The following is a 24,549-nucleotide window of genomic DNA, read 5'->3' on the forward strand; positions in this document are numbered from 1 at the left end:
AAGGGAAAAAGAAAGGGATGCTGAGAAAAAAACAAGGGGAGTTTGAACTGAAAGTTAAACAGCTCATTACAATTTTGACAGATCATCCATTCTTTGCATCTGAACTCCATATCTGTAAATCCTAATCATCTGCCAATTTACACCTTTAATACTGTTATCTTTTACTTTTTCTGGGATGCTGAAATGTTGATCACTTCAAATAATTTAAAAAAAAAAATAAAGTCATGGAAGTTAAAGGAGATCTGAAAACTGCATCGGAAAGTCAGGAAGGCCAAAATAAGGAGCTCTGTTAAGAGACGTTCCATCAACAAAAATATCTCTTCTCTTCTCTACCATGGCAACTCCAAAACAGTAAAGAATATGTAATATGTAGTATCCTTATTTGAACCAGGATGCTAAGAATCATGCAGGCAACAAACATCTATTTGGGTGGCAAGAAGGAGCGTATTCTGAAAAGAGATTGTTCTGATTCTTTAGCTTTTGTTGAGCTTTCCCAAGTGTGAGTGACAGAGTTCCAGACACAGTCAGTGTATCCACTTTCCAACTTATAATTGTATACTCACCTTGTGTATCTTTCTAATCATTGGAATCCTGATTCTAGCATGGTTGGTGTGTGTTAAATCATCTTTTTCTTTGGACATGCCAGAGCAGGACAGAGAAAAAGATATTTGTGGTAATACAGGTTGCACTTGTCAGAGCCTCCTACCCTAGAAATGTTGGTTAGGAAACAGTCCTTATTTGATCATTTTGGGGGAAGGAAATGAAAATAAGTTGTGTGCAGAGGCTCTAACTCCCTCAGGGCAGCTGAGTGGGAGAGAGAGAGTCTCTTTGGAAAATCCACAGTTTATTCTTCCAAAACAATGTAGCCTCTAAGAAGTCAGAAACATTTGGAGAAAGTACAGAAATGAAAAGCATTATTGTGTGAAGTTCAAACTCTCAAAAAAAAAAAAAAGGTGTTTTATAAAAAGTTCAGACTTTACTTTTTGCCTTGGAAATCCTCTGGACTACAATAATATGATTTGTTTAAAATGTTGCACTTAAATATTTAAATGTAGCAGGCCCTATGTGTTTGATTTCTTTGTTTAACTGATGCATAGTTTCCCAACTATGTAGTGACTCGTGTAAAGTGTGAGGCTGTTCTATATTTATGTGGTTCAGCTTTCCAGAATATTTGGATACTGGCCTTAAATATGTACAGTATTGTTCCCTTGTAGCAGTTTTGTCAATGCCCAAATACATTAGTATCATATTCCCAAAGTCCACTCTTCTAACAGATGGCTAAGAAGGAGAAAAGTAAATTAAATTTATTAAGTCATTTGTGAAAAATATAGAAGCTTCTGAGAATTACAAAGCAAAGTTTCCATTCACTATGTGGAAAGTCAGATACCTGGTAAATCTTATATCTATTTGTATTTTAAACAACTGTGCCCTCAGTATATGGATTTTGTGTGCAATGTCAGTAGGTAATCTGAAAGAATTATAGCAATTTAATAGCATGAAACACAGAGTGGAGCGATAAGAATTTTAAAAATAATGATTTAGCTGATTTTGTATCAGAAACATTGAGAAAAAAATTTCTGAAGGAGAAAAAAGTGAAATGTTACTCTCCAGTGAATGGTTTTACACGGAAATTAATCTGTTGTCTAACAAAGGTTTAGTTATACTGGTGCCCCGTGGCACCAATACATTGTTCTAAAGTGAAGAGAGGTGAATGTGGATGCCACGGTCTAGTCCTGACTTCGCTAAATACATAGAATCTCTCCCTGAGACATATCTTAATTGGAGTGAGGTCAGCAACAAGAATTTGGCTTTGAAGAAATCATGAATTGACAAGCAACAGAGAATCTGAAAGGATACATTTTCTATCAATGAACCAGTAATAATCCCCAGGAAGATGGCACACATTTTAGAATAAGTAGTTTCCACTCCTAGGAATTGGAGCTCAGGACAAAATGAATGAAAGCATATAAAATTAGCTTGAGAAACAAAATAAGTCTAAGGAGAGTTAATATTATAAAGTACGTACTAGATTCTATAACATAGCATGTTCAAAGTAAACATGATTTTAAATGATACAGGTGTTCCCAAGATATAAGGTATTCTGTGGTTCTAAGAGTTCTTAGGAGGCTGCACAGACTCTTATAGTTTAGATAACATGATATAATGTTTCTGTGTATTCTACAGGAAATCATTAATCTAAACAATTCTGTACAGCTTCCTAAAATACTTTATCAACCCTAGAGGACTCTTTCTTAAAAGACTTTTTTGTGATTATTGCTTTTAGTCTAATTTTAGGAAAAACAAGTATTATAGGCTAAATTGTGTCTCTTCCAAATTCATATGTTGAAGCCGTAAGCCCCAGGACCTTAGAATTTGACTATATTTGGAGATAAGTCCTTTAAAGAGGTGTTTGAGTTAAAATGAGGCTCCTGGGGCAGGTCCTAATTCAATCTGACTGGTGTCCTAATAAGAAGAGGAAATTTTGAATACAAGGAAACTAGAAATGTGTGTGCGCAGAGAAAAAAACCATGTGAGGAAATGGAAGAAGGCAACCATCTGCAAGCCAAGGAGAGAGGCCTTAGAAGGAACCAAACCTGCCGACACCTTAATCTTGAACTTCTTGGCTCCAAAACTCTGAGAAAATAAATTGTTGTTTAAGCCACCCAGCCTGTAGTAATTTGTTATGGAAGCTCTACCAAACTAATACAAGACAGAATAATGCTTTACCTTTTCCCAGAACCAGGAGATCTCTATTGGGAAGAAAATGAACTGTCATAGGGGAAATCAATGCATTTTTAGTTAGGCTCTTTGCTTTGTTTTTCTTGGCTACAAATCCCAGTGTAGTTTTCATTGAGAATGTTAGGATGAAGAGGTCAGGAAGCCAGATTTTCAGGCCACTGATATAGAAAAAACACTCACTGCTTTACCACAATTCTAAGAGAAACCAATCAATACTTTTGATCTTAAATATGTGAGTCTTTCTGGTAATCTAGTATCAAAAAATGTCCACCTATCCTATACCAGTTTTAATATTAAGATGTCCTGAAGAAAAAATAGGAAAAAATTGGCTTTTATTTAACTGCAAAACATTAAAAATATTTGCATATTTTGGCATCATGGAGGGGTAACCATTGTTTGCATTTTAAAGGTATAGAAAGGAAAATATACAGGTGTTAAAGTTTTCTTTGGTTACGTAGGTCAAAACCTTTAGTAAGATGAAGACTTTTTCTTATTTTAAGATTTATTTTTGGGGTAGTGTGTCAGGAGGAAGCCTGATTCAGGCAGCATTCTGGAGAAAGTGATCTCATCTTACTATACATAAGATGAAATCAGAAAGTAGGGTATGTCTGGAGCAGGCTAGGGGCATTAGGATGGCCTTGTAAAGGCTGTGGGGGGGAAGACTGGATTATAAAAAGCCAGAAAATTACCTATAGTTGGAATTACATTCAAGCACACACACCAAATTCATCTTCCTAATCCACACATCAGAAGTCTAGAAGTCGATGGAGTAGTCCTTAAATAAAACAAGATGACTCATCAGCCAACCAGTGAAATCCAGGAGTTAGGTGGAAGGAACAATCTACCAAAGTAATCACAGTTCACAAAGGCAGGAATTGAAGAGCTAAGTTATAGCAGAATCAGGTCACAAATGTGTACATGTAAGAAACATAAACTTTCATAACACATTTCTATGATTGAAATTAATATCCATTTTGAGCACCTATTACACCGAGCGACTGAAGTGTGCTCTTAGTCAATTCAGGATTTCACCATCCATTTTTCCAAGCTTATGGCCAATGTCAAGCACCTTTTACATACTATCAAGTGAGTGGTATGAAGGAGGTCTGAGGTTTTTACATCTGGCCTCGGTTGTTTTGACCAATTCATCCAGGAATGTACTGCAATGGACATTATCTATCTGGTTCTTGTTTATCAATCCCTGGAGGTTGCTACTGAACTGTCTCTTGGTCTTTGGAGAAGGAGAAATGTTTTGTTGCTAGTCTTCCCCATTAGGGGCTATAGGATCTCTATGAGCTGTCTTACCTTCTCTTTCATATATGTACCCTGCAGGCGATATGACTACACAGATCCTGCATTTCACTGAGCCGCAGAAGCTTAGACCCTATTTTCATGATTATTATCTGAGAAAGTGAACTCCACCACCCTCATTCTCTATTTCTCTCACTGTCCTTCCATTTCTCCTTCTTTGTGGGTGATGTCAGGGCATTGGACTCCTCTAGGGCCCCAGAGTCCAAGTCCTTTTCTTGCATTTTCTGAGTCTCTTTCCCCCATCCATTGCTATTCTCAGATATGATTTCCAGTGAGAGCCATAAACACTGCCCAACTAATAATATGAGCTCATAAAGATATCGTTAGTAGCATTTCTTAATACCTTAAGTTATTTTCCTCTAGTCCCAGCTTTAATGAGGTACGATTGTCAGATAAAAATTGTATTATATGTTATAAAACAACTACCACAATCAAATTAATTAATATATGTATTACCTTGCATAGTTACCATTTTCCCCCTGTGGAGGACCCTTAATATCTATATACTCTTAGCAAATTTCAGGTATATAATACATTATTGTTAACTATAGTCCCTACACTGTATATTAGGTGTCCAGAACCTATTTGTTTTTATGACTGCCTTGTCTAGTCTCTGCTTCTGTGAGTTCAACTTTTTTTAAGATTCCATGTATAAATGAAATCATGCAGTATTTGTTGTTCTGTGTCTGGCTTATTTCACTTAGCAAAATGTCCATAATTTTGTCCAGGTTCACTCATATTTTTGTAGATGGCAGAATTTTCTTCTTTTTAAAATCTGAAAAATAGTCTATATATTATATGCCTGTATATAATATATATGATGCAACATTTTCTTTATTCCTATTCATTCATTGATAGACACTTAGGTTGTTTCCATATCTTGGCTATTGTGAATAGTCCTGCAATGAACAAACATGGAAGTGCAGATACCTCTTTGAGATGGGATTTTACTTCCCTTGAATACATACCCGGAAGTGGGATGGCTGGATCATATGGTAGTTCTATTTTTAATTTTTTGAGGACCTCTGCATTTTTCCACAATGACTGTAACAATTTATATTCTCACCAATAGTGCACACTTTCTTCTTTGTCCACATCACCCCTATCACTTATCTTTTGTTTTTATGATAACCACCAGGGTATGAGGTGATGTCTCATTATAGTTTTGATTTGCATTTCCCTGATTATTGGTGATGCCGAGTACTGTTTTTGTGAAGTATCATACTGTCATAATTATTTTAACTTTAAAAAATAATTTGAAATCAGAAATATGGTGCCTCCAGCTGTGTTTTCTTGCTTGAGATTTTTTTAGCTAGTCAGAGTCTTTTGTGGTTTCATACAAATTGTAGGATTATATTTTCAATTTCTTTGAAAAATGCTATTGTTATTTTTATAGGAATTACAGTGAATCTGTAGATGGCTTGGGTTGTATGGACATTTTGATATCAATTCTTCCAATTCAAGAACATGGGATATCTTTCCATTTATTTGTGTCTTTTCACATTTCTTTTATGTTTTATGGTTGTGGATGTACAGATTTTTTATATCCTTGGTTAATATTATCCTAAGTATTTTACTCTTTTTGATGTTATTGTGAATGAGATTGTTTTCTTAATTTCTTTTTTGGATAGTTTGTTGTTAGTGTATAGAAATGCTACTAATTTTTGTATGTTGATTTTGTATCTTGCAACTTTACTGAATTTATTAGTTCTAACAGTTTTCTAATGGAGTCTTTAGGTTTCTCTGTTAGAACTAATAAAGAATTTCAGTAAAGTTGCAGGATGTCATCTCAGAGACCATTTTACTTCTTCCTTTCTCATTTGGATGGCTTTCATTTCTTTTTCTTGCCCAATTGCTCTGGCTAGGACTTGCAGTACTATGTAGTGGAAGTGGTGAGAGTGAGTATTCTGGTCTTGTTCCTAACATTAAAGGGCAGCTTTTAGTTTTTCACTGTTGAGCATTTTGTTAACTGTGAACTTTTCATATATGGCCTTTGTTATTTTGTGGTACATTCCTCTTATCTTAGTCCCTTTGATTTTTATCTTAGTCTTTTTGAGCTGCTATCACAGCTCACAGCTGCTATCACAAACTGGGTGACTTATCAGCAATAAACATTTATTTTTGACAGCAATGGAGGTTGGAAAGTTCAAGATAAAGGCACTGGCAGATTTTGCATATGGTGAGGATTTGCTTTCTGGTTCATAGATGGCACCTTCTTACTATATCTTCACATAGTGGAAAAGATGAGTATCTCTTTGGGGTTCTTTTACAAGGGCACTAATTCCATTCATGAAGTCTCTGTCCCAAAGTCCCCTCCTCCAATACCATCACCTTGAGGGTAAGGATTTCAATAAATAAATTTGAGGGAAACATAATTATTTACACCATAGGATGTACTTAATTTGTTGAGGGTTTTATCATGAAAGAATTTTGTCAAATGCTTTTTATGCATCTATTGAGATGGTCGTATGATTTTTATCCTTCATTTCATTAAGGCAAGTTATCACATCTATTGATTTGTGTGTGTTGAATCATTCTTGCATCCCAGGGATAAAATCAACTTGGTCATGGTGTATTGTCATTTCAGCGCACTGTTGAATTTGGTTTGGTAGTATTTTGTTGAGGATTTTTGCATCTATGGTCATCAGGGATATTGGTCTGTAATTTTATTTTCCTGTAGTGACCTGATCTGTCTTTAGTATCCAGGTAATGCTGGCCTTATAAAATGAGTTTGAAAGAATGCCCTTTTCTTTGACTTTTTGAAGAGTTTGAGAAGGGTCCTTTCTAGTTCTTTAAATATTTGGTAAAATTAAATTATGAAGCCAGCTTTTCTTTGATGGGAAACTTTTTATTGGTAATTCAATTTTTCTTATGAATTATTTTTCTGTTCAGATTTTCTATTTCCTCATAATTCAGTCTTGGTCAGTTGTATGTGTCGAGAAATGTATTCATTTCTTCTAGGTTATCCAGTTTTTTGGCTGGATAGAAATGTATCCATTTCTTCTAGGTTATCCAAGTATTTTTGTTCATAGTGTTTTCTTGTGATCCTTTGTATTCCTGTGTTACTGTGGTATCAATTGTAATGTCTCCTCCTTCACTTCTGATTTTATGTATTTGAGTCTCTTACCTCTTTTTATCATAGCCAGTCTAGATAATTTTGATTTTGTTTACCTTGAAAAAAAAACTTAGTTTTATTGACCTTTTCTATATTTTTGTTTCTATTTCATTTATTTATGTTCTGAACTTTGTTATTCACTTCCTTTTACTAACTTAGTTCTTCTTTTTTTAGTATATTGTGATGTTATTTATTTGACATCTTTCTTTTTTCTTAATATTGGACATTATTACCATAAAAGTCCCTATTTGAACTGCTTTTGCTGCCCTCCATAAATTTTGATATTTTGTGTTTCCATTTTCATTTGTATAAAAGTATTTTTATTTACCTTTTAATTTCTTCTTTGACCCATTGGTTGTTCAAGAGCAAATTGTTTAATTTCTACATAAAGGCAGAGTATTCCTAATTCAAAAACTCAAAATATGAAGTGCCCAAAAATCATGGATGAGATCAAAGGAAATACTCATTGGTTTCTTTTATGTTCAGTTTTCAGGTTAGGAATGTTGAGTTGGTAAGTATAATGCAAATATCCCCAAATCTGAAAAAAATCTGAAATCTGAAACACTTTTAGTCCCAAGAATTTTTGGATAAAGGTTTCTCAACCTCTATTTGTGGACTTTCTAACTTTCCTCCTGTTAGTGAATTATAGTTTCATACTATTGTGTTCAGAAAAGATACTTGATATGACTTCAGTCTTTTTAAGTGCGTTAAAACTTGTTTTATGACCTAATATAGAATTTATCCTAAAGAATATTTTGTTTGTACTTGAGAAGAATGTGTATTATGGTGTTGTTAGGTAGAATATTTCTGTGTATGTCTCTTAGGTCCATTTGGTGTCAAGCATAGTTTGTCTAATGTTTCCTTATTAGTTTTGTCTCTGCATAATCTATTCATAGTTGAAAGATGGATATTGAAGTCCCTTATTACTGCTGTATTGCTGTCTATTTCTCTCTTCAGATCTGTTAATATTTGCTTTATATGTAGAGACTTTGTAGTCAGATGCTTATATACTTACAATTGTTATATCCTTTGATGAATTGATCTTTTTATTATTATAAAATGACTTTCTTTTTCTCTTTTTACAATTTTGATTTTGTCTGATATAAGAATAGCTACCCCTGCACTTTTTTGCTTGCCATTTGCATGAAGTATCTTCTTTCATTCCTTTCTTAAAGTGAGTTTCTTGTAGGCAGCATATAATTAGATCTTTTTTTTTTTCAGTCCACTCAATCACTTCATTTTATGTTTGGAGAATTTGATCAATTTATATATAAAGTATTGATACATAAACTCTTATTTTTTAACATTTTAATAATTATTTTCTGGCTGTTTTGGAATTTCTTTGTTCCTTCCTTCCTCTCTTGCTGTCTTCCTTTGTGATTTTTTTTTTTGTAGTGGCATGTTTTGATTCCCTTCTTTTTATCTTTTGTGTATTTACTATAGGTTTATGCTTTGTGGTTACCACAAGGCTTATGTAAAACATTTTATGTTATAAAAGTTTATTCTAAGCTAACAATTTAACTTTGACTGCATAAACTCTATACTGTAGCTCTCTCCCCTCATTTTATGTTTTTGATGTCACAATTTATATATTTTAAATGTTTGCTATTAACAAAATATTATAGCTACATTTTTAATACTTTTGTCTTTTAAGCATTATCTTAGAGTTACAAGTCATTTACATATCACCATTACAGTATTAAAGAGTATTCTGAATTTGACTATACATTTACCTTTGCCAGTGAGTTTTATGCTTTCATAAATCTTCATGTTACTAATTAGTATCTTTTCATTTCAGCTTGAGGAACTTCCTTTAGCATTTTTTTGTAATGCAAATCTAATGGTGATAAACTCCCTCAGCTTTTATCTTGCTTGAAAAGTCTTTAACTTTCCCTTATTTCTGAAGGACAGGTAAAGTAATTTTGGCAGGTATTTATTTTTATTTTCAGCACTTTGAATACATTGTTCAATTTTCTTCTGGCCTGCAAAATTTTTGCCAAGAAATCCACCAACAATCTTGTGGATGTTCTCTTGTATATTGATGATTCAGTTTTGTTTTGTTTTGGTTTTTTCTGGCTTCCATAATTCTCTATTTGTCTGATTTTTGACAGTTTGATTATAATGTGTCTTGGTGAAGTCCTCTTTTGGTTGAACCTATTTGGGAACTTTTCAGCTTCGTGTACCTGCATGTCCACTTTTCTGCTTTTCTCTCTCTGTTCTCCGTCTTCTACTCCTATAATGAACATAATAGTTCTCTCAATTATGTCCCACAAAATCCCATAGGTTTTTTTCATTTCTTTTCATATTTTTTTCCTTTTTTCCACTTTGACTTTATAATTTCAACTGACCTGTCTGAGTTTATAGATTCTTTCTTCTGCTTAATAACACCCATTATTGATGCATTCTATTGCATTTTTCATTCAATTCATTGTGTAATTCAGCTTCACATTTCTATTGCTTCTTTTTGTATGCATGATTTATGTCTTTGTTGAACTTACTGTTTTGTTCAGGTGTTATTTTTCTGATATCGTTGAGTTGCCTACCTGTGTTCTTTAGGAGCTCACTGAGCTTCCTTAAGACAATGATTTTCAGTTTTTTTCCAGGCAATTTTTCCAGGCAATTTTCCATTTCCTCACTGTCAATTGCTAAAGTTTTGTCAGTTTCATTTGGTGGTGGTATACTTTCCCGATTCTTATTGATTCATGTAGTCTTGCATTAATCTTTACGCATTTGAAGGAACCAATACCACTTCCTGTTTGTATAGATTGGTTTCAGTGATTAAAGACTTTCTCCTCCTTGGTCCTCAGACTGATGGTATTGCCTCTAGGATTTTAGTTGATTGTTGCTAGACCCAAGTTATATGGCTGTAGCTGGGTCTATAGTTGGGTCCATTGTTGGTAGGCTTGTTACCAGATGTGTGAGCAGGGTGGTTTTTGCCAAATATCCAGGGGACAGAACTATCTAGGGCACCATCATTGAGCTGGGCTGGAGTCACTTGGGTTATGAGGCTACTTTGGGTCTTCAGTTCAGTCTGTAGGCACTGAGTCAGTTACCAGGGATGTGGATGTATGTGGCTTTCCATGGGTCCTTGTGCAGATGTTTCGGTGGGCAGGACTGCTTGTGTGACTATAGTAAAGTGGGACTGGAGCCAGGTTACAGGGCTACTACGAGGTCTGCAGTCAAGACTGAGGTCACCGGGACTGCCACTGGGGGGTCAGATGGGCATGTCTACTGCCAGTTCTCTGGTTGAGCAGAACTGCCTCAGGACCATAGCAGAGTGGGGCAGCAACTGAGTATCAGGACTATTTCAGGGTTCACAGCTGGTACTGAGGTAATTGTACCTCCTACCAGGGCATGGATGAGCATTGCTGGGATCCTGGGTGGGCAGAACTGAGAGGAAGGCAGGAGCCAGGTCACAGAACTGCTTCAGGATTTCCAGTCAGGTCCATGGCTCATGGGATCTTCATGTGGCTCCTTCTTGGGCTTTATGTGAGCAGGAATAATTCTGGACTGGTGGTAGGTCAGAGCTGTATAAGGGCCACAGGGCCATTTTGGGATATCCATTTGAGTACACAGTTGGCGGGCCTATTACTGAGGATATGGAGAGACATGGCTTTTCCTCTTTCCCTTGGCAGATGGTGCCAGTTTCAGGAGTATGTCCAAGTAGGGCTAGGGCTGAGGCTAAAGGGGCATAGGGCTATTTCTGGGTTTGTAGTTAGGACCATGGTCAGTGAGCCTAACTGGCATGAGTCTGCATTCTCAAAACAGCCCTCCTTGGTCTTTAGCTATACCGGGGCTCTGTAGTATCCTACTTGGGTTCCACAGCTCCCACAGAGGCACTTTTGAACATGAATGACTGTCAAATTATTGCTACTGTGGGGGGATATCAGTGGGGACCTCTTATTATGGCTGACATTATTTCCTGAGCTCCTTTTTAAAGTTTGCTTTTGAAGCTCTAGATCTCAGGTCTTAGAAACTCAAAAGTCAAAATTATTGACATTTTTGTTCTTTGTCTTAAAATTCCTAAACTGTTGCCTAAATGGGAGAATGGGTCATATGTGAGCAGGAAGTATGGCAAAATAAAATTAAACCAAACAACCACCTCCTCCCCCCAAAAAATCAAGCTCTCTAAAACACATAAAGTTCATGTTTATAACAAAACTAGACAAATGAATAGAATTGGAACTTAACTGCTAACTCAAGTCCATGAGCCAAAAGTCTGGTTGCCAAAGCACAGAAAATGATCCAAAACTTAGACAGGTTGTTACATATCTCTGTATCTATTTTTTAAAAACTTCATGAGCTTAGAAAGGTTTAAATAGGCATGAATTGAAAATGAAGTATAGTCATCACTGACAGTGAGAGATCAGAAGCAGGTCTAGAATAATTTTAAAGGCACATTAAAGGTAGTAACTTGAAATGCAATAAATTCTTGCCTCTGGTTTATATTCAGGCCCTGCAGTCATATATGAGAGACAAGTATTTAGTAGTTAAAGGTAAGGAATGGATAGAAGTTCTGGCTACTAACTTGCTGTACAGCTGTAAAGTGGGACCTACTGGATCCAGACTGGATACATAGCAACACCTGAAAGAGATTCATTATTTTAAACCCAGATCTTTATAATAATAATATAATGGATTAAAAGCAGATGAAATCACACTGAAGAACAGATTATGTATAGTTTATATAGACTAAGAGTGATATAGTACAGTGATTGTGAACATGGACCCTGAAGTCCTGTAGCTCAAACTAGAAACTTGGTTTTATCACTTACTTATCTTTTCACCTTAAGAAAATTGCTTTGCCTCTTTGAATATCTGTTTCTTTATCAGTAGTAGACACCCAGTAGGGTTATTGTGAGGATTCAAAGTTTGAATAAGTGAATTTACTTTAAATATTTTAGTAAATCCTCAATAAAATTTACTTACAGTAATATTATTATATCATTATCATCATTATTATGTGATATTCTATGTATTCACAGGATTAACTTCCAACCCTTCCTACTAGAATATTGGCAAAATCTGTATAGAGTTGTCACTAAGTGAAACGTATTGATTTTTGCCTCTTTTCTGGCTGGAACCATGGAGAGTGTTAAAGAGAAAAAGAAGGTTCCTGCTGTGCCAGAAACCTTTAAGAAATAGCAAAGGGATTTCATAGAGCTGAAGATCAAGCACCTGAGAAAGAAGTTTGCCCAAAAGATGCTTTGAAAGGCAAGGAGGAAGCTTATCTTTGAAAAAGTGAAGCATTATCACAAGGAATATAGGCAGATGTACAGAACTTAAATTCAAATGGCTTGGATGGCAAGAAAAGCTGGCGATTTCTATGCACTTACAGAATCCAAATTGGCATTTGCCATCAGGATCAGAGGTATCAATGGTGTGAGCCCAAAGGTCCGAAAGGTGTTGCAACTTCTTCGCCTTCATCAAATCTTCAATGGAACCTTTGTGAAGCTCGAAAGGCTTCAATTAACATGTTGAGGATTGTAGATCCATATATTGCATGGGGGTACCCAAATCTGAAATTAGTAAATGAACTACTCTACCAGTGTGGTTATGGCAAAATCAATAATGAGAGAATTGTGAATTCCTTTGACAGATAACACTTTGATTGCTGGATCTCTTGATAAATATGGAATCATCTGCATGGACGATCTGATTTATGGGATCTATACTGTTGGAAAATGCATCAAAGAAGCAAATACCTTCCTGTGTCCCTTCAAATTATCCTCTCCACAAGGTGAAATGAAGAAAAAGACCACCCATTTTGTAAAAGGTGAAGATGCTGGCAACAGGGAGGACCAGATCAACAGGCGTGTTTAGAAAGAACTGAGGTGTCTTCCGTAATTATTTTTCTAATCTGGTCAGTTAATAAGCAGTACATGCTCTCAGATTTTTAAAAAAATATTGATTTTTTTCTTTTCTTTTTAAATGTATTCCCCTAATTCTTTGTCATTCACTGACTCTCCTCTATGTTCTGTGCTAATCACCTTCCGTTACTGTTTGTGTCTGAGTGGTTACTTTGCATTGTCAGGAATATCTCCACCTCCTTCCCACCCACAGAAGATTATCAGTATTTCCATTAGAACTTACTTTCAATTGTAATCAGCATCAATTGTATTTTTGCATCTCTCTTCCCATTTAGGATTGTCAGAATTTGTGCAGTTGCTGAAACTTAGAGAGTTGGAATTTATTCACTTACCAGTATTTATTGAGCTCCTCATATGTGCCAGGTGCTGCAGTACAGAGTTCCTGCTCTCATGGAGCTTTTAGAGTAGACAAACTCCGTAAAATGCCTGTTACTCTTGTTCCTTTCTCCTGGGATAACTGAGGTGCATTTCTCCTTGCCCAGCCTCCTTGTTCTGCAAGTTATCTGCCATGTTAATGAGGTGGGAGAAAGTTTCATACTCTGTTTTGGCATAGAGGTGAGAGCAAAGAGATGCCCATTGTCTCCTTCACTGCACAGAACTCATTCATTCCTTAATTCTTGTTGCTGTGTTGCAATGTTGCCTCTTTGGCTCCAGAGGCACGTGTGAAGGATGAAGTCTTCTCATTTTTGTCATTTCTTGCACATTTTGTGTGTGTGTGTGTGTGTGTGTGTGTGTGTCAGTGAGATGCACTAGGAGACTAGACTTCTCTAAGAGTGTTTATATTATATTATAAAATGAATGATATTGAAATATATGGACTTGATATTGAAATACATGGACTTTGAATACTAGAGAATTTATTTGTGAACCAGATAAACTGGGGCTATAACCCTGACTCTTCTGCTTGTTAGCTATGTGTCTTTAGGCAGTATTATTCTACGTGGTTCTCAGACTATTTTCTCCTCTATAAAACAGTCCAAAAATAGCTCTCACTTTGGATGACTTCTATAAGAAAAGAGACAACAACCGTAAAGTCCCTGGGGTAGTGCCTCAAATTTAGCACTGAAAAAATGAAAGCTTGTGTATTACATTATGCAATTGAACCTATTATTTGTGTTCTGATGCTATAAAAGTTTATCAATATTTATTGATTATATGCCATACAATTTCTGGGCATGATTCAAAGATTAAGAGAAAATATCCAGATGGGATTATCTTTTGGGGCAGAGAAATCCAGGGAGGAAAAGGAAAAAAAAAATAGAAAGAAGATAAGAGAGTAAGAAAGATAGTTAGGGATTTCTTTGGTTGTAAGACGTTAAAGTCCAATCAAGATAGTTTAAACCAAGGTGAGTTTATTAAAAAAACTCTTAACTATTAAAAAAGGATTTAGGGTCAGAAAATGTGAATGTGCTTCATGAAAAAATGGAAAGTTGTCAGTAATTAGTAAGTATTTGTTCTCTCTTATGGTCTTGTTCTGGTTTTTGCTTTTTCTTTTCACATGGTCTCATGTTTCTAATTGCTTCTGAATGTCTGTTAATTTGCTTTCTTCTGTCTGAAGTCTGGTTCTTTCTGCTTCTTCATCAGCATGATTACACCCAAATTGCCACCCTAGTTCCTAACATATCAGTATCGTTTTAGCTTTTGCTGATTCCCAGTTCTGGGATTCTTAGTTCAAGTTCTCAAGTGAGTGGATCTGATGGGACCAGCAAAAGGAGCAGATGTCCACCTGTGATCCAATCAGCTCATAGCCAAGGAGGAAGGAGGTCATGTGATACAAACAGCTGGGACTGTAGTGTGAAGAGACAGCTCTTAGAGAAGAGGGCATGAGCTGGGTAGGCACCCTAAAATTACTGATGACAAGCAATAAGCCAAATACCTAGGACAGATTTAATTCAGAGTGTGGCTGCTGAGGAACAGTTTGGAAAAAATCCTTATGGCAAAGATTGTGTGTGTGTGTGTGTGTGTGTGTGTGTGTGTGCACGTGTGCGTGGGTAATGGGGGTGGAGAATTTGGCAAGAGAGAACAGAATGCGTGTTATAGAAATGAGGCCTAAACAGGAAGGAAACTGATCTTCCAGATACCAAAAATGGATGCGAACAGTAGCTTCTCCTAGGGCTGTAGGATGGAAATTGTTTGGATTATCCAGAAAACTGTATCCTGGAGAAGGACAGGATCTAGAAGAAAAGCCTTCTGATTTAAGGGGTGTGTGTGTGTGTGTGTGTGTGTGTGTGTGTGAAAGAGAGTGAGAGAGAGAGAGAGAGATAGAGAGACAGAGAGAGAGAGAGCTCTGTTAGTTACAATTTCTTGGTGCAGCTTTAGCTTGTACGTGTACCTAGAGTGGGCTTCTTGTACCTCGAAGAGGCCCAGATCATTTTAGCCCTTCAAACTTTTATGTAAAGTAAACAATAAAATGAGAGTAAACAATAAAAAAAAGAAAGTTAATAGAAATAAATGACAGATAAAAGAGAGATAGTAACTATTTGGTACATTAAACTTAGACTAAACTAAGAACTGGGAAGCCGCTTCGGATACATTAACGTTTTAAAAACTTCCATCCAGAAATTCCCGTCCAATATGGTCAGTTAGCTGTGTCATTGTATTGTGCATTTGTGTTGGCCAGAAATGGAAGGGGGAGGAAGAGTTACTACCAGAAAAGAGTTGGAAGGGAAATGTTTGGGTCCAGGGATTCCTTTTTTTTTCTTGAAAAAAAACTGTTTTTTCTTTTTTACTCTTGGTTGGGTGGTAACAAAGAATGCACTCAAGCTCTAACAATAAATGAGTTGTGTCAAAATCTAGTACATGTTTCCAAGCAGAATTTAAAAATATGTAGAGTCATAAGAAAGTGTTAGCGATGATTATTTCTGGGGCATATGATCGAAGAAACTTGAAGAAGGAGTAGGAAGAAGGATGTTACTTTTTATTTTATACTGCTTTGTGGTACCTGACTTAAAAAAAATTAAAACGTATGTGTTAACTTTATAAGAAAACAAAAATATTGTCTATGTTAAAAATTCACAGAAATGCATAAATACTAATAATACTTAATCTTCCTGGCTTGATTGGGGAGTTAGGTTTTTGTGTAAATATTTTTTAAAGATATCTGCAGCTTACCACTTTCAATAGCAATATTGTGATTATTTGAAGTGAAAATCTCTCCCAGGTACATACTACTCCCTTGCCTTCTTAAAAAGAAAATATATCGATGATCAGGAATATGATGATCAAACTGTGGAGAAACTCAGAAAAAAGGCTACAAGGTTCAGTATCTTGAATTTTCTGTAAATATCTAATTTAAAATAGTAAAACAGTATAATGCACAATTAAGACATAAGTTATCCTTTTAAGAGTACAGTGCATGGTTCCAGGATTCTAGAACAAGGATATGGAAACAATGAAAAAATAAAAGTTAAGTAATAATGACCCCATCAAAGCCAACTGTTCTTAAGTATTTTAATATTGAATTGAGAAAAGGATAATATTGTTTTATTGCTATTATAATCATGGCACTATTTTTTTAAATGACTGGAAACCAAATCAAATCCAATATGTTGCCTAGCAACTATGAGACACAAATACTTTACTTTGTTTCTTAAGCTAACTGACATTAAAACACTACCAAAGATTCCTAAAAATACCTGCCTTAGAGTTCAGTTCTCAGCTAATCTCTTTAGTTCTCAAACATGTTTTTCTCCCATTAGAACATCTGACATTAAAATTCCTAATATTCACTTTAGTAAGTATATCAGCAATTCATCAACTTTTTCTTCCTTTTAAATCTTTAGACTGTGCCTGCTATTTAAGTTACTTGTAATATTCGTACTTTAAAATGAGAAGTCAAATGGCTCTAAACATAAATAACTTAGCAAGACTTTTCTCTTGGCTTAGAACATAATTTTAAGAGAGATGGCATATAGCTGAAAAGTTTTGGTGCTCAGCTGTGGGCTGAAGAAAGTATTTCCAAGTCTTTTACAAGTGAATTCCCACTGACTGGGCCCTCATCCTACAGAAACATGGTTTGTGGGGGAGGTGGAGGGAGTCTGTTTATAGCTCCATCACTCATGCTGTGTCATCAGAGCTGCATTATAAAAAGTTATGTCTTCTAGATCAGAGCCTTGCCTAAATAGGAAGTCTAGAAATCACCTAAACAAAGAGATGGCTATGTCACTCCCTCAAGGGGAGTTAGTTTATACTCTTGCTATGAGAAATATCACCAAGTCACTGATTTTTGGAGATACATTTTTAAAAACATTCATTATTTTAACAATAATGAATTATGTTTAATCTCATTTACATAGAGAAAAATCAAGGCAAATCAGGTGGAGAAGATAACTTGAATAGAGATATAAGTACTACTTGTTTAAATTCAGAGAAATAATAATTATGATGTTTGCAAGTAGCAAGTACTTACTGGGCATTTATTATGGGCTAAACACTATGTAACTGCCTTTAATCCTCATAACACTGTATCAACTGGTAGCTAGTGCTGCTTATTTTACATATGAAGAATTAATGGAGAGAAAGTTTAGGTATCTTGCTCAAGGTACACAAGGAAAGTGGCAGAGCTAGTTTCAAATCTGAGCCTATCCTGGTTCCAAAGTTCTTGTTCTTGACCAAGAAAGTGCAGTTAAGTTACCCCTTTATTGTTCAGTATTAGCTAAAACTGGCCTATATTAATAATGTTTATCTTGTTTTGAAGTTTTATTAAGATTATCAGATAATCAAAAGATCAGCGAACTTCCTGATAACTAGACTGCTTTTGGTTAAATTAATCAAGTTTTAGAAATTCATAATCAACACATTTTATAATAGTTTCATCTTATGCATGTGGGCTTTATACCAATTCATCTTATTTTCCTACCATGCTTTATATAAATTTTACTCTCCAAGAGTCAGAGCCTTAAATATAAATGTTCATCAAAAATATGTTGGATGAGTGAATGCAGTTTATATATAGATCTTAGTTGTAATTTATTTCAGTAGTTCAGCCTTTCAGTATGTATTGACTTTGTCAAGGCCTGGATGAGGTAGTGACACTAAGAGCACCATGAATCACAGTAATTGTTAATGCATCTGTAGTGCTTCATAGGTGTCAGACTCTGTTTTAAGTGCTTCACATACATTAGTTCATCTAATCCTCTCAATAACCTTAATGAGATAGGTGCTAGTATCTCAATTTTATAGATGAGAAACCTGAAGCAGAGAGAGGTTAAGGAATTGGCCAAGATCATATAGATTGTAAATTATACAGCCAGGATTTGAACCTAGGCTCTCTTGACTCCAGAAACTTACCATCTATAGCTTACGGCTTCGATAGGGCCAAAAAGAGAAGAATTGAATGGTACCAAGTTGGCCGGGATGCATCAAGTTGTCTTTCACTTCCCTTTCCCTTCATCTAACCTCATATCCCACTCTCTGCCTCACCCCAATCCCTTCTCTCACTTCCAAAGCGAAGTACACCTAGAGTGACTGCCTTAGTTAGTTTGGGCTGCTGGAACAAGTTGTTACGTTGGTACAAAAGTAATTGTGATTTTTGCAATTATTAGTTGGTGCAAAAGTAATTGTGTGATAACTTTTGCACCAATCTAAGACTATAGACTGATTGACTAACAAACAACAGAAATTTATTTCTCATCATTCTGGAGCTGGAAGTTAGAGATCGTGGTGCCAGCAAGGTTGGGTTCTGGTGCGAACCAGCTTCCTGGTTCCAGATTGTTGTATTCTCAAATAGCAGAAAGAGGGCAAAAGAGCTCCCTGGAGTCTTTTTATAAGACTGATCCCATTCATGAGGGCTCTACCCTCATGTCTTAATTACCTCTCAAAGGCCTCACCTCCTAATACTATCACATAGGGAGTTAGGACTTAACATATGAAACTGTCAGTGGGGAGCGGGGGTATAAACAATTACTCCGTTTCAGCAACCAGATTATTTGTTAAATAGATCACTTTGGAGAATACAAGGCAATGTCAACTGGATGAAACTCTAGGACAACAAGCATAAACCCAGACTGCCCTGGAAACTGGGATTTAGGATCACTATGTATATGCTTTGGATTTGTTTTGTCCTTTTCTTTGGTATTTGAAGTTGTATGGAGTAAGCATGTTGAAATGGATGTACCAAATTTGATTTTATCAGCTCCTATGCAAGGATAGTAAGCTGTGTCCAATATTTATAATTAAAAAAAGCTGTAATGTATAACCTTGTGCTTTCATATTTCACACATATGCATGGTAAATCTGTAGGATAACCTTTGCTAGGTAAAAAGTATGCATATTTATAGCTTTGGTATACATTGCTAAATCACACTCCAAGAGGGTTTTACCAATACCTATTCCCATCAGCATGAGTGAGAGTGCCCATTCCTAATAGACTTGCCAACAGAGTATGCAATAAAAGTTTTAGATCTTTATCTTCCTGATAGTTGAAAAATGATATTTTAATGTGAAATTTATTTGCATTTCTCATTTTAATTTCCTTTTCTATAAACTATCTATTTGTACTCTTTTCTACTTTTTTTTTCTATTTGGTGGATGGCTTTATTATTTATTTATTTGAGTCCTTAATGTATCCCTTTTGTGATACCTCAAACTCTTGGGCTGAGGTGATTCTCCTACCCCAGACTTCTGGGTAGTTGGCACTACAGGCATGTTCCACCACATCCAGGTAATTTTTTGTATTTTTTTGTAGAGACAGGGCTTCCCTATGTTGCCCAGGCTGGTCTTGAACTCCTGGGCTCAAGCAATCTGCCTGCCTTAGCCTCCCAAAGTGCCAGGATTACAGGTGTGAGCCACTGTTCCTGGCCATTTTTAGTTTCTTATGGTTGTGTTTACTTGTTCTATTATGCTTTTGAATCATGTGTACAAAGTATCTTACACTGTCAGATTACATTTTTAAGAAGCCCATAATAGTTTCTTCTATAACTTTTTAATTTTATTTCTTACATTTTTATAATTAATCCATCAAAATTCATTAAGTACAAAGGTGCTACCTATGGAATAAACTTGTTCTTTAGATGACTGCCCAGTTTCCCAACATCATTTATAAATCCATTTTCTCCTCATAATTTCTAATGCAATTTTATTATATACTATATACTGTTAGGTATATACATCTAATTCTTGGATTCCATAGGGTTCCATTGATTTCTCTGTTTAGTCAAGTGCAGGTACAGATTGTTTAAATTATTATAGCTTTATTATATATTTTAAATACCTAATAAGTCTAGTTCCTCCAATTTATACCTCTTTTTCAGAATTCTCCTGTTTTGCATATTCAATTTATATAAAAACTTTGAACAGCTTGCTCAGTTGAAAAAAAATCCTATAGTTATTTTAATAATATCATGTTAATTGTATAAATTATGGTAGAGAAAATTGGCATTTTTATTATACTGTGCCTTCTTATCCAAGAACATGGTACACCTTTCCACTTGTCTAAGTCTTCTTTGGTTCCCTTTCTCAGTGTTTTAAAAAATGTCTTCAACAGAAAGATAAATACTGCATGTTCTTGCTTATAAGTGGGAGCTAAATAATGTGTACACTTGCAAGTAGAGTGTGGAATGTTAGATGTTGGGCACTCTTGGGTGGGGTGAGAGTGGAGTGGATGATCAGAAATGGGTAAAATGTATGTTACTCCACTGATGGTTATGCTGAAAGCCCTGACTTCACCACTGTACAGTATAGCAATGTAACAAAATTACATGTTCACCCCATACATTTATACAAATAAAAATAAATCTTTTAAAAAATCTTCATATACATTTTGCAAATTCTGTTACATTTATTACTTTGAATTTTTGTCAGATTTTTTTCATTTTATTTTCTAATGTGTGGATACATGAAATTTTTTTTTTTAAAAATGGCTTACAAATACACACACACATATACCCAAACCCCAAACCATATATAAAATAAATAAGTTCTCTCCCTCCAAAAAACCTAAAACTCTTAAGGTTTTATGTCTAATCTATCATCTATCTCTCCATCTATCTATCTATGTTTGTACATAGCATAAGGCAGACCACCTGTTATTCTTCAGAGTTGAATATTCAGATAAACATATATAAGAAGCAAAAATATGAAAATCATTATGCATATATTAATTTTTGTACATTTTCTTAAGCTATCCCAGGGCCTTCCTTCCATTTACAGTTAGGCTGTGAATTGTTTCCAATTCATTAGGAAAAATGCCCTTTCAGCCAGCTGGTAAAGTTAAGAGCATGCCAATTTAAATTTATTTTCTTCACTTTTGTTTCTATCTCCTCTTCCTCAGAAGTATGGAGGCATGTTAGTGACATCAGCTGATACATTCTAACTTCTTTCAGAAAAGAAACAAACAAAAACTGAAAAATGCACTGTTCAAACTCCTTTGGCTCCTTGGTCCCAGAAGAAAATCTGGGAAGGAAGAATCATTTCTCTCCGTGATATGATCTTGAATGTAGACCATGTTTACTCAACTTACGAAAGGGAACACATCTTCCCTTTTTAACAAATGTGTTTTATCTCACAGGATTCCATAGTCATTATAATGAAATAGAAACAGAACCTTGTGTTTAGACCACACTACTCCCTTCTTACCCACAGTTATTCTGTTTACTGACACTGTTTTGCCATTCTCTTTGGTTGTCTCTTCTGGGCTCATGCTGCTGAGTGAAGATTTTTTTCTTTTGCCTTTCTTGGTGACGGTACTGACATTGTTACCAGAGGAGAGGTGTTGACACATAGCTGACATCCCCAAGGCCCAGCTTGCAGGAGACTGTGACTCTCACATCTATCTATCTTTTTTTTTTTTTTTTTTTTCCTGGCTGAGTCTGGTTCTGTTTGATTTCTATCCCAAATGAGATTTTTAGAGCATTTGAGGAAAATCTTTTCAGAAAGTGAAACAAAATGAAAAAAAAAAAAAGTTTCTCCCCTCACCATCCAAACTCTTTGTTATGATTTTGTTCCTGAAGATAATTTTAGAAAATCATTTCTATATGATGGGAACACACACTTGCCCCTGGTTCTTGACAGCTCAAAGTGTTCAAGATGGGGACTTCTCTAAACAAGTGGCTTAATGTGAAGATGATTTTGAATGTTTGGAAATTCCATGCTGGATGTGTGGAATGAAAGTGTCACTATGTTAGGAGGTGAATATTTCTGCTTGGACTGAATGCGCACCAATGTCTTGCAAAGGAAATATTAACTATACAATAGTTAGAAATTCAATTAGGATGTGATTTTTCTAGCCAAATAGTGCCATAAGACAGCTTTGGAAGTCAGACAGACCTGGTCAGAAACTCTGGCTTCATAACATAGAAGGATCATGAGTTTAGGTGTGTAACCCTTAATCTCTCTAGACCTCATCTTCTTTAATCATTAATGGTGTGTGTGTGTGTAAATGCTAACTTTAATTTTGTTGAATTAGCTAAGACATATAGAAACACCTAACCAAGTAGTTAAAAAATAGTAGACATTATTTTAAGTTTAAAAAATGGCCATTGTAAGAATATAACATAAATACTAAAAAAATCCGAAGGCTGGGTGCGGTGGCGCATGTCTGTAATCCCAGCACTTTGGGAGGCTGAGGCAGGCGGATCACGAGGTCAAGAGATTGAAACCGTCCTGGCCAACATGGTGAAACCCCATCTCTACTAAAAAAACAAAAATTAGCTGGGTGTGGTGACACTCACCTATAGTCCCAGTTACTTGGGAGGCTTAGGCAGGAGAATTGCTTGAACCTGGGAGGCAGAAGTTGAAGTGAGTTGAGATCATACCACTGCACTCCAGCCTGGCATCAGAGCGAGAAAAAAAAATCTGGAATATATTAAGCACCATCACAAAGTCAGAACTCAATGGACATTTAATTCAGCTCAATGCAGAAAAATCATTTCTATATCATGGGAACACACATTTGCCCGTGATTCTTGACAGCTCAGTGTAGCTGAATTAAATGTCCACTGTTAGTATAATACATCTCCAAGACTCAGGCTCAGCTTGTAGGAGACTATTGCTCTCACATCTATCTCTCTCTCTCTTTTTTTTTTTTTTTTCTGGCTGAGGCTGGCCCTGTTTGATTCAGCAGTGAGCTGTTAGTATTATGAAGACAAAATGGTATGGGGACCATCACCTTGGGAGCAACTGTGAGCCACAGGGGAAGAATTCCAAACAATGGTAGGCTCCCTAAAACTACTGCTGCTATAAACCAAACATTGTTACATTTATAGCGTGGCAAGGAAAGTTGGCTGGACTTTTTTCAATGGGAATTTACTAAGTGTACAAAAATACCTAGGAAAATGTATGAATTCAGTCCTCATCTCCAAGGAAATTGTCTGATTGAGTTACTCAGTGAGGGAACTCAAGATATCAATAAGTAAAGCAAAGAAACCCAGCCTTGTACTGAACTGAATTATGTGCTGAATTCCAAAATGTGCTTCCAATGTAAAGGATGCCAAAGCCAAATAGAAAGAGTCTCTGTTCAGATATTGTGAAGCTCTATTCCTTCTGTTTGCCTGAGATCACTGTCCCCCTTCTCTCTCTGCTTTTATTGGGGGCAGGGGGAACAGCTTTTCTCCAATTACAATATCGTGGTTCTAGAAGGGACTATCAATCATTGTTTCCTGACTTGTTCTTTATACACTCCTCAGGCTTGTCCCCATCCAGGGGTAGAGAAGATACCTGACTTAGACTAGTGGATTACCTTACTGCACACAGGGATTGGTCATAAAATGAGGGAATGACTCAAGTCAAGCCAAACAGCATCCTTTCCTGGGTATTGTTGAGCTGGAATCGGGGAAAGATTTTTTTTCCTCCTGTTGGTGGTGAAACTAGTAAGATGTGAGTCTAGGATAATGATAGACAGAGTTTCAGCTTTGTGAACAAATCTGTAGGAAGGATGTCAATGGACAAAGAGAAGCAGAGATGGCAGAGAGAGAGAGAAGTAAGGCCATGGTTCCAGCTGTTGCTGACGTTGAGTTTTGAGTTGGGTTCCTGTCATTCTCAGTCACGGTTTGAAGTTAAGTGGTTCCATCCTATAAGGCATTGCTTACCTCATTTTCCTATTTCGGTCATCAGGATTATGACTGCAAGTCCCATGGAGTCTGAGTCACGCTGCTCATGTAACAACCTCCAAAGGAATCCCTTTACCTCAGACCACGAAAGGAATAGTTGAAAAGAATGAAAATAAGCATACCAATTGAATTTATATAATTGACTATATAATCTTCTCCTTTTCTATATTTAGCAGTACAGTCCTAGTTTTTTTTTTCCCATTATTTAATTTTATTGCATTTTAGGTTTTGGGGTACATGTGAAGAACATGCAAGATTGTTGCATAGGTACACACCTGGCAGTGTGATTTGCTGTCTTCCTCCCCATCACCTACATCTGGCATCACTCCCCTTGCTATCTCTCCCCAGCTCCCCACCCCCCACCGTCCCTCCCCTATTTCCCCCCAGCTGACCCCAGTGTGTAGTGCTCCCCTCCCTGTGTCCATGTGCTCTCATTGTTCAACACCCGCCTATGAGTGAGAACATGTGG

The 24,549-nt window shown here is 36.0% G+C and overlaps 1 long non-coding RNA gene across 2 annotated transcripts in view; it reads left to right on the plus strand.

The window, feature by feature from the left end:
• The first annotated feature begins 11,468 nt into the window (after window positions 1-11,468).
• The window catches only part of LOC108314548, a 21,481-nt gene continuing 8,400 nt past the window's right edge, over window positions 11,469-24,549 (plus strand). The window contains exons 1-5 of one of the 2 annotated variants that reach the window (XR_005202613.1): window positions 11,470-11,661; window positions 12,151-13,590; window positions 14,674-14,867; window positions 22,045-22,160; window positions 23,096-23,184. This is a non-coding gene — a long non-coding RNA (uncharacterized LOC108314548). Of the gene's footprint in view, window positions 11,662-12,150; window positions 14,868-22,044; window positions 22,161-23,095; window positions 23,185-24,549 lie in introns of both variants that reach the window. The other variant, XR_005202612.1, reaches the window with a different exon arrangement.

Source organism: Cebus imitator, unplaced genomic scaffold (genome assembly GCF_001604975.1).
Source record: "Cebus imitator isolate Cc_AM_T3 unplaced genomic scaffold, Cebus_imitator-1.0 Scaffold156, whole genome shotgun sequence".
Taxonomy (NCBI): Eukaryota; Metazoa; Chordata; class Mammalia; order Primates; family Cebidae; genus Cebus; species Cebus imitator.